Below are 14,213 nucleotides of genomic sequence, written 5' to 3' on the forward strand. Positions count from 1 at the left end.
GCTGCCAGGCTCGGCCCATGGCGGCCCCAGCCCCCTGCTGCGACGCGACACGCGGGGGAAGTCGTCCTGCGGCGCCGGGCAGCGAAACTCCCCTCAGCAGCACGACACGGGGGCAGCCATCTTGGGAAGGCCCGGCATGCAGCGCGGCTACGGGCCGGCGCGCGGGACACGCCGCGTTCGGGCCCAGGCACGGAGGAGAGGACCGCGGTTGCCATGGCGACCGGAGCATCCTTCCCCCCCACCGCCCTTCTAGCAGCCCAGGGTTCAACAGCACCAGCGGGCTCGGCCGGGCCGGCGGGGACACAAGTTTCGAGATAGACAAACTTTTCTTATATACATAAACTTAGCTCTTTTATACATATACATATCTAGATAGATAGATAGATAGATATGTGTGTGTGTATATATACTTTCTGGTATGTGTATATATATATATATATACACATACACACACACATATGTATGTATATATATATATGAAAGAGCTAAGTTTTTATATATAAAACTTTCTTATATATATAAAAACTTATCTTTCTTTATATATATATAAAAGAAAGCTAAGTTTTTCACATTCCTGAAGCGTAGACTTTAAGAACAACACCAAAAAGCCTGAGAGTTGGCAACAATGGAGCCATTGCAATAGGCCTTCAAATACAGACTTCCCCCAATCCCCCCACTAGAAACCCGCTATGCCTCCCCAGCCAGCAGTGCTTCGACACAAGCGCCCCATTCAGGAACCGGGCACAGCACTGTCTCATGCGGCAGGAAGAGAAGAAAGGTGCTGGGGCTGGTGGCGCAGTCGCTGTTCTGCTCTTTACACGGCCTCAGTTTCCCCAAGTCGGCCTTCCCCACGAGTCAGTGTTTTTATGCCAGCCTCTGAAGGCAGTCGAGAGCGAGCAGCTGTCCCCCCGGGAGGCTACGATGATCTGGTGTAATTTGGAGGGAGTAATAGCCATGCACCTCTCTGGTGCTGCTCACGTGAAGACGGATTTCCTGACCCGCCAGCCGTCGAGTCTGTTCATGGACTCCGCACCTCCCACGAAGCTCAAACGCTGCAGCAGGACTGAGTGGCCTCTGGCAGAGGGGTAAATTTTATCCATGTAATAAAGCAAGTACGGTCCTTTATAATGGTGGGTTTAAATGCAAATGTCATGCAGCAGGTACTAGTCTAGCCAACGCTTTAAAGAGGGGACTCTCCCTTGGATGGCCCATTGGCCTGGCTGGTGAGGATAAACTCACAATATTTGTTATTGTCAGTCATCATTTGACTGGCAGGAGCGACGGGCTTGGGAAACCAGTCAGGAACCAGACATCCTCTGTGCCAGGCACTGTACAGATACAGAAGAAAAAGACAGTCCCAGCCCCACTGAAGTTACAGCTCTAGAAACCAGGACCAGTAGATATAGGTGAACAAGAAAAGGTGAACAAGACTCAATAAAACACACACACACACACACACACACACAGACTGAAATAATTTTTAAACAGCTTTTAATCAGTATCCATTTGTTATGTTTCTACTCAAACATGTTCACTTTCTTTCTTACCAATGCTGTCCTTTTTTGTTTGAAAACACCAGGGATTTTCCCTTCCTCATTTTGGCTGGACACAAAGCATGTCATGGCTGCTGCATTCATTTTGTTCTAAATTGTTTACTTCTAATGCACAATCCCTCATCTACCAAATCATCTTTGAGCACCAAGGTCTTTGATGTCAGCACAGCTTTGAGAAGAGTATTAGTGTGACCAGCTACGTCTGGCTGAGGAGCTTAATTCCACACTGTTCAGGAAAGAGAAAGCAGCAATACTAGAGATCCTATTGCTATGTGTAAAGGCCCTATCCACCACTCATGTAAATAGGTACAGCTCCTTCCATGGATGTTGCACTGATTTACACTATTTGGGCCCATGTGTCTGAGACACAATGCTAACAAATTAGGAATGAATCCTTGTTTTTTGAATTGTGTCAGGAAAACACACGGCACATGCTCGTGGGGTGGGGAGTGGAGCCTGGAGCCAAGGACCAGTAGCACTTCAAGTTCTCTGACATGGAATTTGCTTTATATTAAGTCAAGGGGAAATGATCAGTTTCTCAGATACAAATGGTATTTTGGAAGTGTGTAGCTGGGATTCATCATGACAATGCTTATTCCCATGGGACAAAGTATTCTCCAAATGCAGAGTCCAGAAGGATTCCCACCACAAGACTGGATTTTTGTGATGAAACCAGAAGGTCCCTGCAATTGTAGAAATGAGTGACTTTTTAAAGCATTGCTTTTTTATAAGCTGTGCATCAAAAAGAGCGGGTTTGCTCCCTAAACGCACTCCTTTGAGCGGGAACAGGGTGCATTTTGAAGTGTAGTTTAGATTTACAATACTCATAGATTTAAGCTCATGCATTAATATTGCTCCTGAGATGGTTGACTGGGTTGGAATACATTCATATGATCCAGGCTTCTGCAATGCACAATGCAGAAAATAACATAATGAAACAGCTGAACGTGCAAAAGAAGGCAAGCCTACGATCATGTCTTGGGCTGTGGAAGGAAAGAGTAAGACCTTGAGTTCTCCTTTGTTCTCAGGATGGGTGTGAGGGAAAGAAACAGAAACTACAGAAATTCTAATAAATCTGCCAAACTGATAAACTGGCTGTCAGCTCACAGGGCCTTTAAGTCACTCCTGGTCATTGTCCCGCCAAGATGCATTTTCAGTCTGAGCCTCTTTGGCAGCAGCTGCTTGATGCAATGCCCTCCTCATTCCTCCCGTGATATTGCTTCCTTGGAACACAGAGTACACAGGCTCGATGATTGCCATGGGGGCCCTGGGAGCAAACACAAAGGCAGCACATGATTTACTTGAGTCTCGCCTGGGCACTAATCCCACAGCAGACCAAACCTTCCTGACCAGCTGCCCTCCCACCAGATATTCCTGATGATCTTTACCTTAAAGCGAGTTTTAAAAGTTAAACCCATAATTTCAAGTCATTGGCCTTAACTAGTTTCACACCAGCATCCCCCTGTCAGGCCCCATTCTCCTTTGCCCTACACCACTGCAGCAAGAATGCACACGACATGAATCTGATCTGACAGCATTTTGCACCTGTTACGTTCACTTTGCACCAATGCAAATGATTGCACAAAGTGCAGGGGAATAGAAACAATGGCCCACTGACTTCAGCAGAGCTCCTCATGATTTACACCAGTAAATATGAGAGGAAAACCAGGTGGAGAGTTTCAAAACTGCTCCTTCATCATCAGCTTGACTATACTCAAAACTCAAAATAAAAAATGGGGCTATTCAGCCCTGATCATCGGAGTGTTTTCCCTGGGTGGCAATTCAATCAAAGTGCACCCAGGTTTACATTTGAGTTGTATCCATCTGCATAATTTGATATATGAAGCCATATGCACTTTGCCTACAATTCCAAGTGCATTTGCAGTCATCAAATACAATTTTTAAAAGATGAAACATCATCTTGCCCTCAACTGGCTGGAACAAAAACATTCCCTAAAAAACCTAGGTCTCTGGGGTATTTAAAGGGGGAGATTTATTGCTTTGATTAATTGGCTTTCTGAGTTCATTCATTTGTTTATGACTATTTAATGCTGGTTTGTGGTCATGATGCAATTGAAAGACTAATTAATTGTCAGGGCACGATGAGACGTTATGTTTGCATTTTTATTGTCATTTAAATCAGAACCCAGTGCGGCCAGATTACCTTCCGTCATAATACAATTGCAGGCAGTAGGGTAACCGTCTCAACACGGTACCTGAAAAATCACAACTAGAGCACCCAGCACAACTAATCCACCTCAGGCAAAAAGCCTGAATGAACAGATGGGCTGCGCACTGTGCCCTGAAGGTTAATAATCCGAAATCCTGACAGCCTGCTCGGGGAGCATATCCCAAAGTCAATGACTCTGCGGAGAGCTCTTTGTCATCTGCTCCCATTCGTGCAGGGAAAGCTGGCCTCCAAAGAGCACAACTGCCAGAGGGGCAGGGAGCGTGCAGCGAGGCCCCTCTGGCACCTCTGCCACACCCGGGTCTTAAAAGAAATGATGGTTTATTAAGATGCCACCTACTTTTCTCTGCAGCCTGAGCAGCTTGTGCATGGCAGGGGCTCCATGGACCCCTCCTTTCCCCAGCCCTCAATGTGTCACCCTCACAACCCCCTCCTCTTCAGGGACTCACTACAGCTCTCCAACTGTCCCCGCATGCCAGGGACCCTTCCCGTCTCCCGTCCATGCCAGTGTCCCCCTCCTCCCCAACCAGCCAGGGAATGCCTCCCTTCTCCTCCCCATTTCCCCACCATTATTGTTTACCTCTTCTGTTTTTTAGGAGATAAGACACGCAGGTGTTGTCATAGGAGGTGATCAGAGCTAAGCTAGAGGTGTTTTTCTGCTGGAAGGCACTAATTGGTGCCATCAGCCATTTCTTTGATCTATGTACAATTGCAGAGGTGCTTGAAGCGGTGGCTGTGCTAAGCAGATGCCAGAATCTCTGTGTCTCCTTTCCCCCCTTTTGGGCTTGCCAGTTTTCCCCAGAACAATTAGCAGGGCCCTTCAATGCTCAGACTATCCCTTGACATTTTGGATGCGATCACTTGCATCACTCCAGACTTGCTGCCTTTTGTACAGAAGACAAATATCCAAACAACAGGGAGGAATGCCATCGAGGCAAGTGTACACATCTCACAGGCTCAGCCAATTATTTGTCAGGTGCTAACAATGTCGCTGGTGTTGAAATCAAACCTGTTCATGGCCTGCGGGCTGACTGCCTGTCATACTTCCGTCTGTTCCCTCCACGCAGCATGAAAGCATCCTTTCCTCTGGCTACACTCCACACTGGAGAATATAAATGGATTCACTACAGGGACAGGCCATTTTAAAGGTTCCCCAATAATGGTAATTTTAAAGCACCTCTTCCGTGAGCCTGTGTCTATGACTTTCAAACAATATCTTCAAATTGTCACTGTCAAACAGTAGCACGTCTTTTTCCCCAGTTATAACAGCAACATTCACCTTTTCTACTTCATTCCTCCATGAACGCCCACTCCTGGATAATCATCTGTCCAAGTGGTGTCTGCATACATGCACGGTTCATGTTTCACATGCCTGCTCCTGGTGTCTAAAATGGGGGAGAGTCCCAATTCCCCACTTCACTGTGGTGGTAAATGCATTAGTGTTTGTGAGACATGTCTGAGGGTGAAGAGGCTAGGAGAATAGCCTATAAATACATACATATACAAGCAAATGTGGTACGCACACCCGTCTCTACAGCTTTTCCTTCAGCCTCCACTTGCTGTCAAATGTGCAACAGGAAAAAGCAGCTCAGATCAGTCCCTGGCAACCTGATGGGTGCTTCTGCCTGTTGGATGCGTCCCCGTTGTTCTCAAATGTTCTCCTGCAGCTTTGCTCTGCAGTGGAACTGGGTCATGTGCTACAGAGCACAATAAGCAGTGCCTGCAGCATGTCAGCATTGCTCTACAACCTGACAGTAGACATTCAAAATATCCCGTTTTAATAAAACTCCGGTCTCTTAAATCCATACTCAGCATATGGTGCAACCATGTGTTAGCAATGCTCTTCCCTGCAAACCTAATGTCTGTCCCCTTGTTTATACACCACATCTGTGGAAACATAAATCCTACTTAGAGTAAATTCTCAGGAGTAATTACCTGTACATATGGGGGATGTATAAGACTTAGAGATAAATATGCCCATTCTGTCCCCAGGAGTGTGAGAGTTGGATTTCCTTCAGCAAGCCAGGGCATCGCAAGAAAGCCAAGACAAATGAACTGACAAGAAAATACCAGAGATCAGTATGCAACCTCGGGTTGCTGTGCTTTGAAGAAATAACCTCCAAATGCAGCTGAATAAAGGGCCTGACTTCCCGGACAAGGGACAAACGCCGTGAAGGCAGGCTGTCGGCAGACACCTTTCACACAGCTCTGCTAGTCATGACCTGCAGTCTCCCTTGGTAGCACATCTTGGCCAGTGGAGCTCAGTCTTGACCTGCAGCTCTCCACTTGGCAGTCCAAGTCCAGGTCCACACTGCTCTGCCAAAGCATCTTAAGGCTAATTGCATCTTTTCTTGCTATTGTTTGCCTCTCCTGCTATTCCAGGTCTAAGGCAGCATGGAGTCCAGCCAAGGTATTTCATCTCTCTCACTGTGCCAGTCTAACAGCCCCAGGCCCTGCAGTGGAAAATACAAGTTAAACCAAAAGGTTGAACACTCTGCTTTAGAGTAACTGGCTGGGAGAAGGCCTTCCCACCTGTGCAATCACTTTCTCCTGTGCCATGCAAGGATCGGTTGTGATTTAGCATTTGCTTTGTGCTGCTGGAAATGAACAATCCCACAGAGAGGCAGGCCTGGTGTGACATCCCCATAGGAGAGTGCAAGCAGCAGGGATCACACGGGCAACCCGGAAACCAGGTGTTGCCAGCAGGTTTACATGCACTGCAGAGCTAAGTGCTTACGAGGAGAGCATCGGGTTTCTGCCTGCTACTTCCCTTCCTGTGCTGAGACGTATCTAGATGTAGGTTGACCAGAGGAAGCCTCAGATCCTCTTTCCAGCTTGGGGAGGAAGATTCTTCCCCATCAGTTCCCTCGTAGTTACCCTGTCTAAATCCTCCTAGCTTGGCTTGTTTAGGGTGTCAGGATTAGGCCCTGGGTAGACCTGCTGATTTCTGGTTCGTGGTAGGCACTGAGTGTTGAAGCAGAACCACGTTATGAGTAATTTCAGCTGCTTCTGAGGCCGAGCAAAATCCTTGGTACTGTCAGGCCTCTTTGAGGCTCCTCTGACAGCCATAAAGGCCCTAAATCATCCATAATCAACCACGTAATACCTCCTACAAAGGTAGCCTCTGCCAGGAGTGGGCTGGGGACAGAGAGGACATAATAAAGGTGTGCCTATACCCCAAAGCAAGGCGAGTCATGGACAGTCCAGCTTACAGGAGACATGCTGCCTCCTACATTGGTCTTTGTGCCAGTACAATTCAGGACACAGTAGCTAGTTTGAGTGGAGAAATACTCAGGGCACCAATAGCCTCAGTAGCAGGCATGCCGCCAAGGTTATGATGGTTCCCTAGACCTGGCTGGGATGGCATAATCACAGTGCTGAATACCTGTTATCTTTTATGCCTGATGAAAAGGGCATAGCATTTATTTGGAGCAAACTGATGACTGGGGATTCGTGAACAGACCAAATCTGGTAAATATCAAAGCTGAAATAATGTGTGTGTGTGTCTTTACTCTGCCAGTCCTCCTTGCCGAGGTGTCCAAGTCACCCTTTCTAAGGCACACGTGCTGTGGGCCAGCAGGGCCCTGTCTTCATCTGAATGCCTGATTTCACAGATTGTGGCTGACATGAAAGCAATTTGATTTACTCAAACACAGGATGGTCAAGCACTCGGTCCCGGTAGCCTCGGCTCTCTGATAGTGAAAACCTTCTTCAGGCAAGTGGTTGCGAGCTCTCTGAGCATTTCTAGGTTCAGTCCGCATCTGAGATACCACTATTCATTGCCAGGGCAATATTACAAACTCCAGAGTGGGAGTGACGCAGAACAGGGCTGGTTTTATATATACATATAGATAGATAGATAGATAGATAGATAGATAGATGTACACACACACACATATGTACACACACTCTGTATGCGCACGTGTGTGTGTATATATAAATATACATATATTATAGCTATATATATCTATATATATAGATATATATATTTAAATTTCTGATGCATTAGCGGCATATATAAATATATATATATATATGCCGCTAATGCATCAGAAATGTATGTCCCATTCTAATTTCCATCAAAGACAGTGGAAAGATTCCCACTGGCTTCAGTGGAAAGTGCGTCAAGGCCTCAGAGATCAGCAATGCCAGCTATGGAAATACAGACAAAAGGTAGCAGGGGGCAGGGAAAACATTTTATTTATGCCAAGTTGGGGGAGACCAAATGCACCAGCCTTTCCAGCTGCAATCTCTTGTCCATAAGTGCTCACGTCCCGTCCCCCTGCCCCGCCCCAGCCCCCATTGCCAAGGAAACAAGAAGTCTGCTTAACAATGGAAATTACACTTCTGTTCAGTTTGGAGTGTCAGTTATGTTAAGTTCTTTGAAAATCTGACTCAAAGTCCTACAGCTGAAAGCACATTCACTCATACCTTTCAGCACTGAAGCAGCTATCATGATCGTCATGGGGAGGTACTCCAGCTAATGCACTACTCAGCGGTTCTTCGGCCGCTGTTTGCTTACCGTCAGTCTTACCTCAATCCTGGGGAAACTCTTTGAGAAGATCATCAAGGAGCACATTTGTGATGGGCCGGCATCAGAAATGATGCTCAGGGGCAATCAGCATGGATTTATTAGGGGGAGATCATGTCAGACCAACCTGATTGCCTTTTATGATCAGGTCACAAAGGCCATGGACGCAGGTGTCGCGGTGGATGTAGTCTTTCTGGACTTCAGCGAGGCCTTTCACACCGTCTCTCACCCCATCCTAATTAATAAACTAGGCGACTGTGGCATAGACGCCTACACGGTCAGATGGATTGCAGATTGGCTGAAGGGTCGCACTCAGAGGGTGGTGGTGGATGGATCATACTCGACTTGGGGGGAGGTGAGCACGCTAGCAGGGAGAGAGAGATTGCAGAAGGATCTGGATAGGTTACAGGGGGGGGCAGACAGGAACAGGATGTGTTTCAATACGGACAAGTGCAGGGTGCTGCCCTTGGGTAGTAGGAACCAGCAGCACACTTATACGATGGGGAACTCCCTACTTGAGAGCACGGAGGCGGAAAGGGATCTTGGTGTCCTTATTGACTCCAAGATGAACATGGGCCGACAATGCGAGGTCATGGTTGGCAGGGCTAACCGGACCTTGTCGTGCATCCACAGGTGCATCTCGAGTAGAGCCAGGGAGGTGATCCTCCCCCTCTATGCGACGCTGGTCAGGCCGCAGCTGGAGTATTGTGTCCAGTTCTGTGCGCCCCATTTCAGGAGGGATGTGGACAACATGGAGAGGGTCCAGAGGAGGGCCACCCGCATGATCCGGGGACAACAGGGCAGACCCTACAGTGAGAGACTGCGGGACCTGAACCTATTCAGCCTCCACAAGAGAAGGCTGAGGGGGGTCCTGGTGACCGTCTATAAACTCACTAGGGGGAACCAGAAGGGTTTGGGGGAGACGCTGTTTCCCCTAGCCCCCGCTGGCATAACAAGGAGTAATGGGCACAAGTTGATGGAGAGAAGGTACAGATTGGACATCCGAAAAAACTACTTCACAGTTAGGGCGGCTAGGAGCTGGAACCAACTTCCAAGGGAGGTGGTGCTGGCCCCTACCCTGGGGATCTTTAAGAAGAGGCTGGGTACCTACCTGGCTGGACTCATTTGAGTCCTGTTTTTTGTTTAGGGTTCTTTTGTTGTTCTCCCGCCCTGGCGGGGGGTCGGGCTAGAAGATCTATTAGGTCCCTTCCGACCCTAAAACTATGAAACTATGAAACTATGAATTACTGCCCACCCACATCGGCCTGCCTTTGTGCTGACCTTTTCCCTTTGAGTTGTATGACGCTGCTGGCCCGAGTAGTCCTGCCATGCACACATGCGAATGCACATGTGCACCCACCCTCTCACCCACACACGCAGCGCTTTGTTCCTCCAGTTCCCCATGAGGGGAGAGTCATGTCTGAGTCATGTGTTTCACTCCAGCTTCACCTTTTGCAATGCCGCATCTTGGTTTGGCAAGTCTGTTCCTGGAGAGACAGATGCTGGGAAAGCCTCCTCCTGAAAAGGGAACAGCGTGTGCCAGGAGGCATCAAGCAGGGCATGTCATGTTGAGGTTCATCCTCCAGAAACTCTCCTTTTGGCATGGGTTTTGAAGCAAATCCAGAGTAACACTCACGTTCCCTTCCTTCATTCCCCACGCTTGCCCACTGCCAAGAGGTGGGCACACACAAAAACCTCCCTCTCCATCAGCCTCTTCCTTCTGCCCAGCTCATTCAGAGTTGTTACAACCCATTGTTTATAGCATCACTATTCAATGCCATGGAAACTATTCTGATGTCACAGAACCTGAATTGTGAACAATGTAGGAGGTTGGAGGGAGGTGTTGATTAGGAAGGAGAGAGCATTTGTTAATCCATAAATCCATGGATAGCTGTTAGTGGGAGGAAGAAAATACAGGAAAAGCAGATGAAGGGAATGTCATCAATTCGTTTTAGGTGAATAACGTGGGTTTTTAAAACGGGGGTTTTAATATTATTGGACATTTTAAAACAATCATTAATAAAAAGTTTGCACAATCTGGGGAGGCAGCAGGGGAGAGGGGGACAGATCCCATTCTGCATGGTGCTGGGATCCCAAGGACCACGGCCTTGTCCTAGAGTACAAAAACCAGGAAGTAAAAGGGACCAGGAAAAATAGGTGAAGCTGATCAATCTAGTCCCATGGTCCCAAACACACCATGTGCCCACGGTAAGAAGCCAGCACAAATAGTAAAGAAAAATCAAGCTGACAAGATCCTACCCGTTGTACCACGCGGATGTGTTATTAACAACCAAGAGAAAGAAAGTTCCCAGCTAAGTAGAGGCTGATGCTGAAGGCCTGGGCTGTACGGACAGATGGGATTATGTCAGAGCCTTTATTAAGTTCTTCATTCTTCTTTCGCTTCTAATTCTGCATCCCCCTGTGCCAGTCCCGTGCTCTCACCCCAGTCTCCCCTGCCCCTGCCTTCTCCACAGCCCAGACATGAACACCCAATTTCAGCACCTTTGATAAGAGAGAACAAACTGGAAAAGGGAAATAATTACAATTAATTGTCATCAATTATATTCAAAGGTCACCAAATTACCCACAGACATGGAAGCTGCCCTTTAGCCAAAGAGATCTGCTGCTATTTTCTGCAAGATTAAGTGTTACTCATATACATACATAAACCCATAACCCCTCAAACAGCCAGCCGTTGTTTGAAAAGCCAGGACTGGGGGTTGTTTCAAGCTCTTAGGGTCTAGCACCAAGGTTTGTTTTAACACTTCAGTCAGGGGATCTTTATATCCTAAAGACAGTAAGTAAAATATTTATTAAGAAGAATATCTATTTTTAACTAAGAATGATTTCAGTTCTATTATTTATGGGTCTGCAGTGCACAGACTCCAGTGCTCGTCTGCTTGCAGTAAGCGTGAATCAGAGCGCTTGAGATGGGGAACAAGAGTCCAGGTTCTGTGCCCTGTCCTGCCGCTCCCAACACACACAGATGTGCACACACAGGCTACCATGCTACAGTTCAGAAAGAGCAGCGACGGCATTAAACCCAACCTCAGCTTCACAAAGCACCCTTCAGCCTGCCTGCCAAAAGACCATCGGATAAATAGCTATGCTGAAGCTCCTGCTTCTAAGCAGGTTACGTGCTACACCCGGAGGCCACCAGCACTATCTTGGAGGAGCTGAAAGAGGAGGACTAGCTGGAGCGGGGGAAGAGGGCAGGAGAGTCAAGCCCAGAGGGGACGGAGGCAGGGGGTGGGGAGGCACTTGTCTAAACAGCTGGGGGTACTATGTCTCATTCCAGCTCAGTTTGCCTGCAGAGATGGGGATGCACGTACGTGTGTCATGCACACACCCTCCTACACACACATGCATGGGTGCACCCCTATGCAGTCCAGAGGGACCCAATTTCTCCTCCATTTCTGCAGAGCTGCCACTGTCGATGCCACTCTGGCAGTCTAATGGGACAAAAAGAAAGGCAAAAGTGGCCCATAGGGAACACCCCGCCGCTGGCACGAGGTAGCTCCAGACGTGGCCGAGCCAGCCTGGCAGAAGGGCTGCTCAAGGGAGTGGAGGGGACATACCAAGGGAGGTGGGTGGCCCAGGAAAGGGCATTCCAGCTATTCGGGACTGCTCACAGCCTTTGTGAATCATCTAATTTACCGCTACAGCTGGGCAGACACCCAGAAATGCTGGGAATGCAAGAAACACAAGGGGGGACAAAGGGTGGGGGGTCAGGCTCCAGCTGCCCCTTTTGTTCCCCCTCAGGATGGGGGCACTTTGATAGATGGAGGTGGTGACACAAGGTGCATGCAGGGGACGACTCAGCGCTCAGCGCACAGAACGACACCAGCTGGCAGCAAGCTGCTAACAAGAGGCAGGTGGATGCCAGCTGCACCTTTCACATCTGCTCCTTCCACAGACTCCTTGAAGCTTTGGGCTGGGAGGGACTAAGGGCCACCTAATCCAGCCCCTGTTCCTGAGCCATCCCAAACAAGTGCCTACCCAGGCCCTGTCTGAAAACCTTGACTTCCCCAGGCAGCTGGTTCCACTGTCCTTGTCCCCTGCAGGTGTTTTTCTGAGATTTAATCCCAATCTGCTTTGCTGCACTTTAAACCTATTGCCTCTAGGCCAGCCCTCTGCGACAAGGGAAAACAGTTGTTCTTTAGGGCAAGCGTTTGCATGTTCGAAACAACTCTCACTTCCCCACTTCATCCCCTTTCCTCCAAACAAAGCGCGCGCCGTTCTGCCATCCTTCCCCGGCATGAAGCATGTTCCAGCCCCTTGCCTTTGCAAGCAACAAAGTCCCTTTAGCCTCTCCACATCTTTTGTAAAATGAGAAGCCCACAACTGCGCCCAATCCTTCAGCTGAGGCCTAGCCGATGCCAAGCAGAGTGGTGCTATCACTGCAAGGATTCTGTCAAGGCAACCCAAAAGTGTATTTGCTTTTTTTGGCAACAGCATCACAGACTCACGTTGTGATCCATTGCAAACCCAGATCCCTCAGCAGAGCCCTTGCTTGGACCAGTCATCCCCCATTGCATATGGGCACATTTAGCCTTTTTTCCCAGCTGCAGCAGCTCACATTTCTCTCTGCTGCAATTCATATTGTGGTCCAGTGCCCCATTCTCCGATGTACCAAGGTCCTGTTGAATCCTGCTCCTATTCCCTTCTGCTTCTGTGTCAGTAAACGAGGAACTGGAGATAGAAACCACACGAATGAGAGAAATGAGCTCAATAGAGTTTGAACTCGGGGCTGCAGGCTTATAGGACCAGTGCTTTAACCCCTGAGCTCTTGGAAAGAGCTAGAGGCATCGGTCCCTAAAACCTCCTGCAGGTTACAAAGGTCGTCTCAGATTCAGATCGAACATGGACATCAGTGGAATGAGATGAGGAAGAAGGAAACTGGCTGCCCAGCAGAGATGCTCCATGGAGGAGAAGCCATGTGCAGATGGGGAGGATCCTGACTCCTCAGAGGATTTCCATCTCCCCCTAAGGAACCAGCAAGAGGGGTGAGGAGAGAGAGGCAGGGAAATGCAGACGGGTGTAGCGTTGGACATCTGAGAACGTGCGTGCTTCAGCTACTGGGGCCCTGCCGCCCCTCAGCTGTGGAAGGGGTAACAGGGAGGAAACCTGCACCCTAGAAGTATGCCTTAGGGGCCAAGGGAAAGCAGTTCTGCAGCCTGCTCACCCTAAGCAAAGCATAAAAATCCAGGGATGTATCATACTGAGACATATAGACAACTGCCTGGTGTGCAGCAGGAAATGATCCAGAGGAAGCTGAAAAGAGCAAGATAAACAGTAAGTCAAAACCTTTCAGTGCCCCCTTTTTAATAACAGAAAGATGCAGTTGGGAGAGGTTTTTCAGCCAGAGCGAGCTCGCCGTCGCAGTGGGCTGAAGGGACCACATAGGCACCAGGACACCCCGGTTCTGTTCCTGACTCTGCTTCTGCTTCAGTGATGAAAAAGCAAATCCCTTAATGAATCCATAGAGATGTTGCAAAACTTAGTCAATTAATACGCCTTGAGGACCTAGGATGGCAGGGCGCAGAGAAATTAAGAGGCAGCTGTTGATAGTTAAACAGCTGCTGCATTTCACTGGAGAGGTGGCTGCACGTTGCTGATGGATGTAAAGATTTCATAGATTTCATAGACATCAGGGCTGGAAGGGACCTCGGAAGATCATCAAGTCCAGCCCCCCGCCCAAAGGGCAGGAAGTCAGCTGGGGTCATAGGATCCCAGCAAGATAAGCATCCAGTTTCATCTTGAAGGTGTTCAATGAAGGCGCTTGAACCACCTCCGGTGGCAGGCTGTTCCAGACCTTGGGGGCTCGGACAGTAAAGAAATTCTTCCTTATGTCCAGCCTGAAACGATCTTGCAGTAGTTTGTGACCATTCGACCTCGTCATCCCTTGGGGCGCTCTGGTGAACAAATGTTCCCCCAGATA

At 48.5% G+C, this 14,213-nt stretch overlaps 1 protein-coding gene across 1 annotated transcript in view; it reads left to right on the plus strand.

Annotated features, from left to right (window-relative positions):
• NPTX1 (neuronal pentraxin 1) overlaps positions 1-14,213 on the plus strand; it is a gene marked incomplete at its 3' end in the record, with an annotated part of 29,729 nt that overhangs the window by 289 nt on the left and 15,227 nt on the right. The window lies entirely within an intron of this gene.

The sequence above is a fragment of the Alligator sinensis genome, unplaced genomic scaffold (assembly GCF_000455745.1).
Source record: "Alligator sinensis unplaced genomic scaffold, ASM45574v1 scaffold2383_1, whole genome shotgun sequence".
NCBI lineage: Eukaryota > Metazoa > Chordata > Crocodylia > Alligatoridae > Alligator > Alligator sinensis.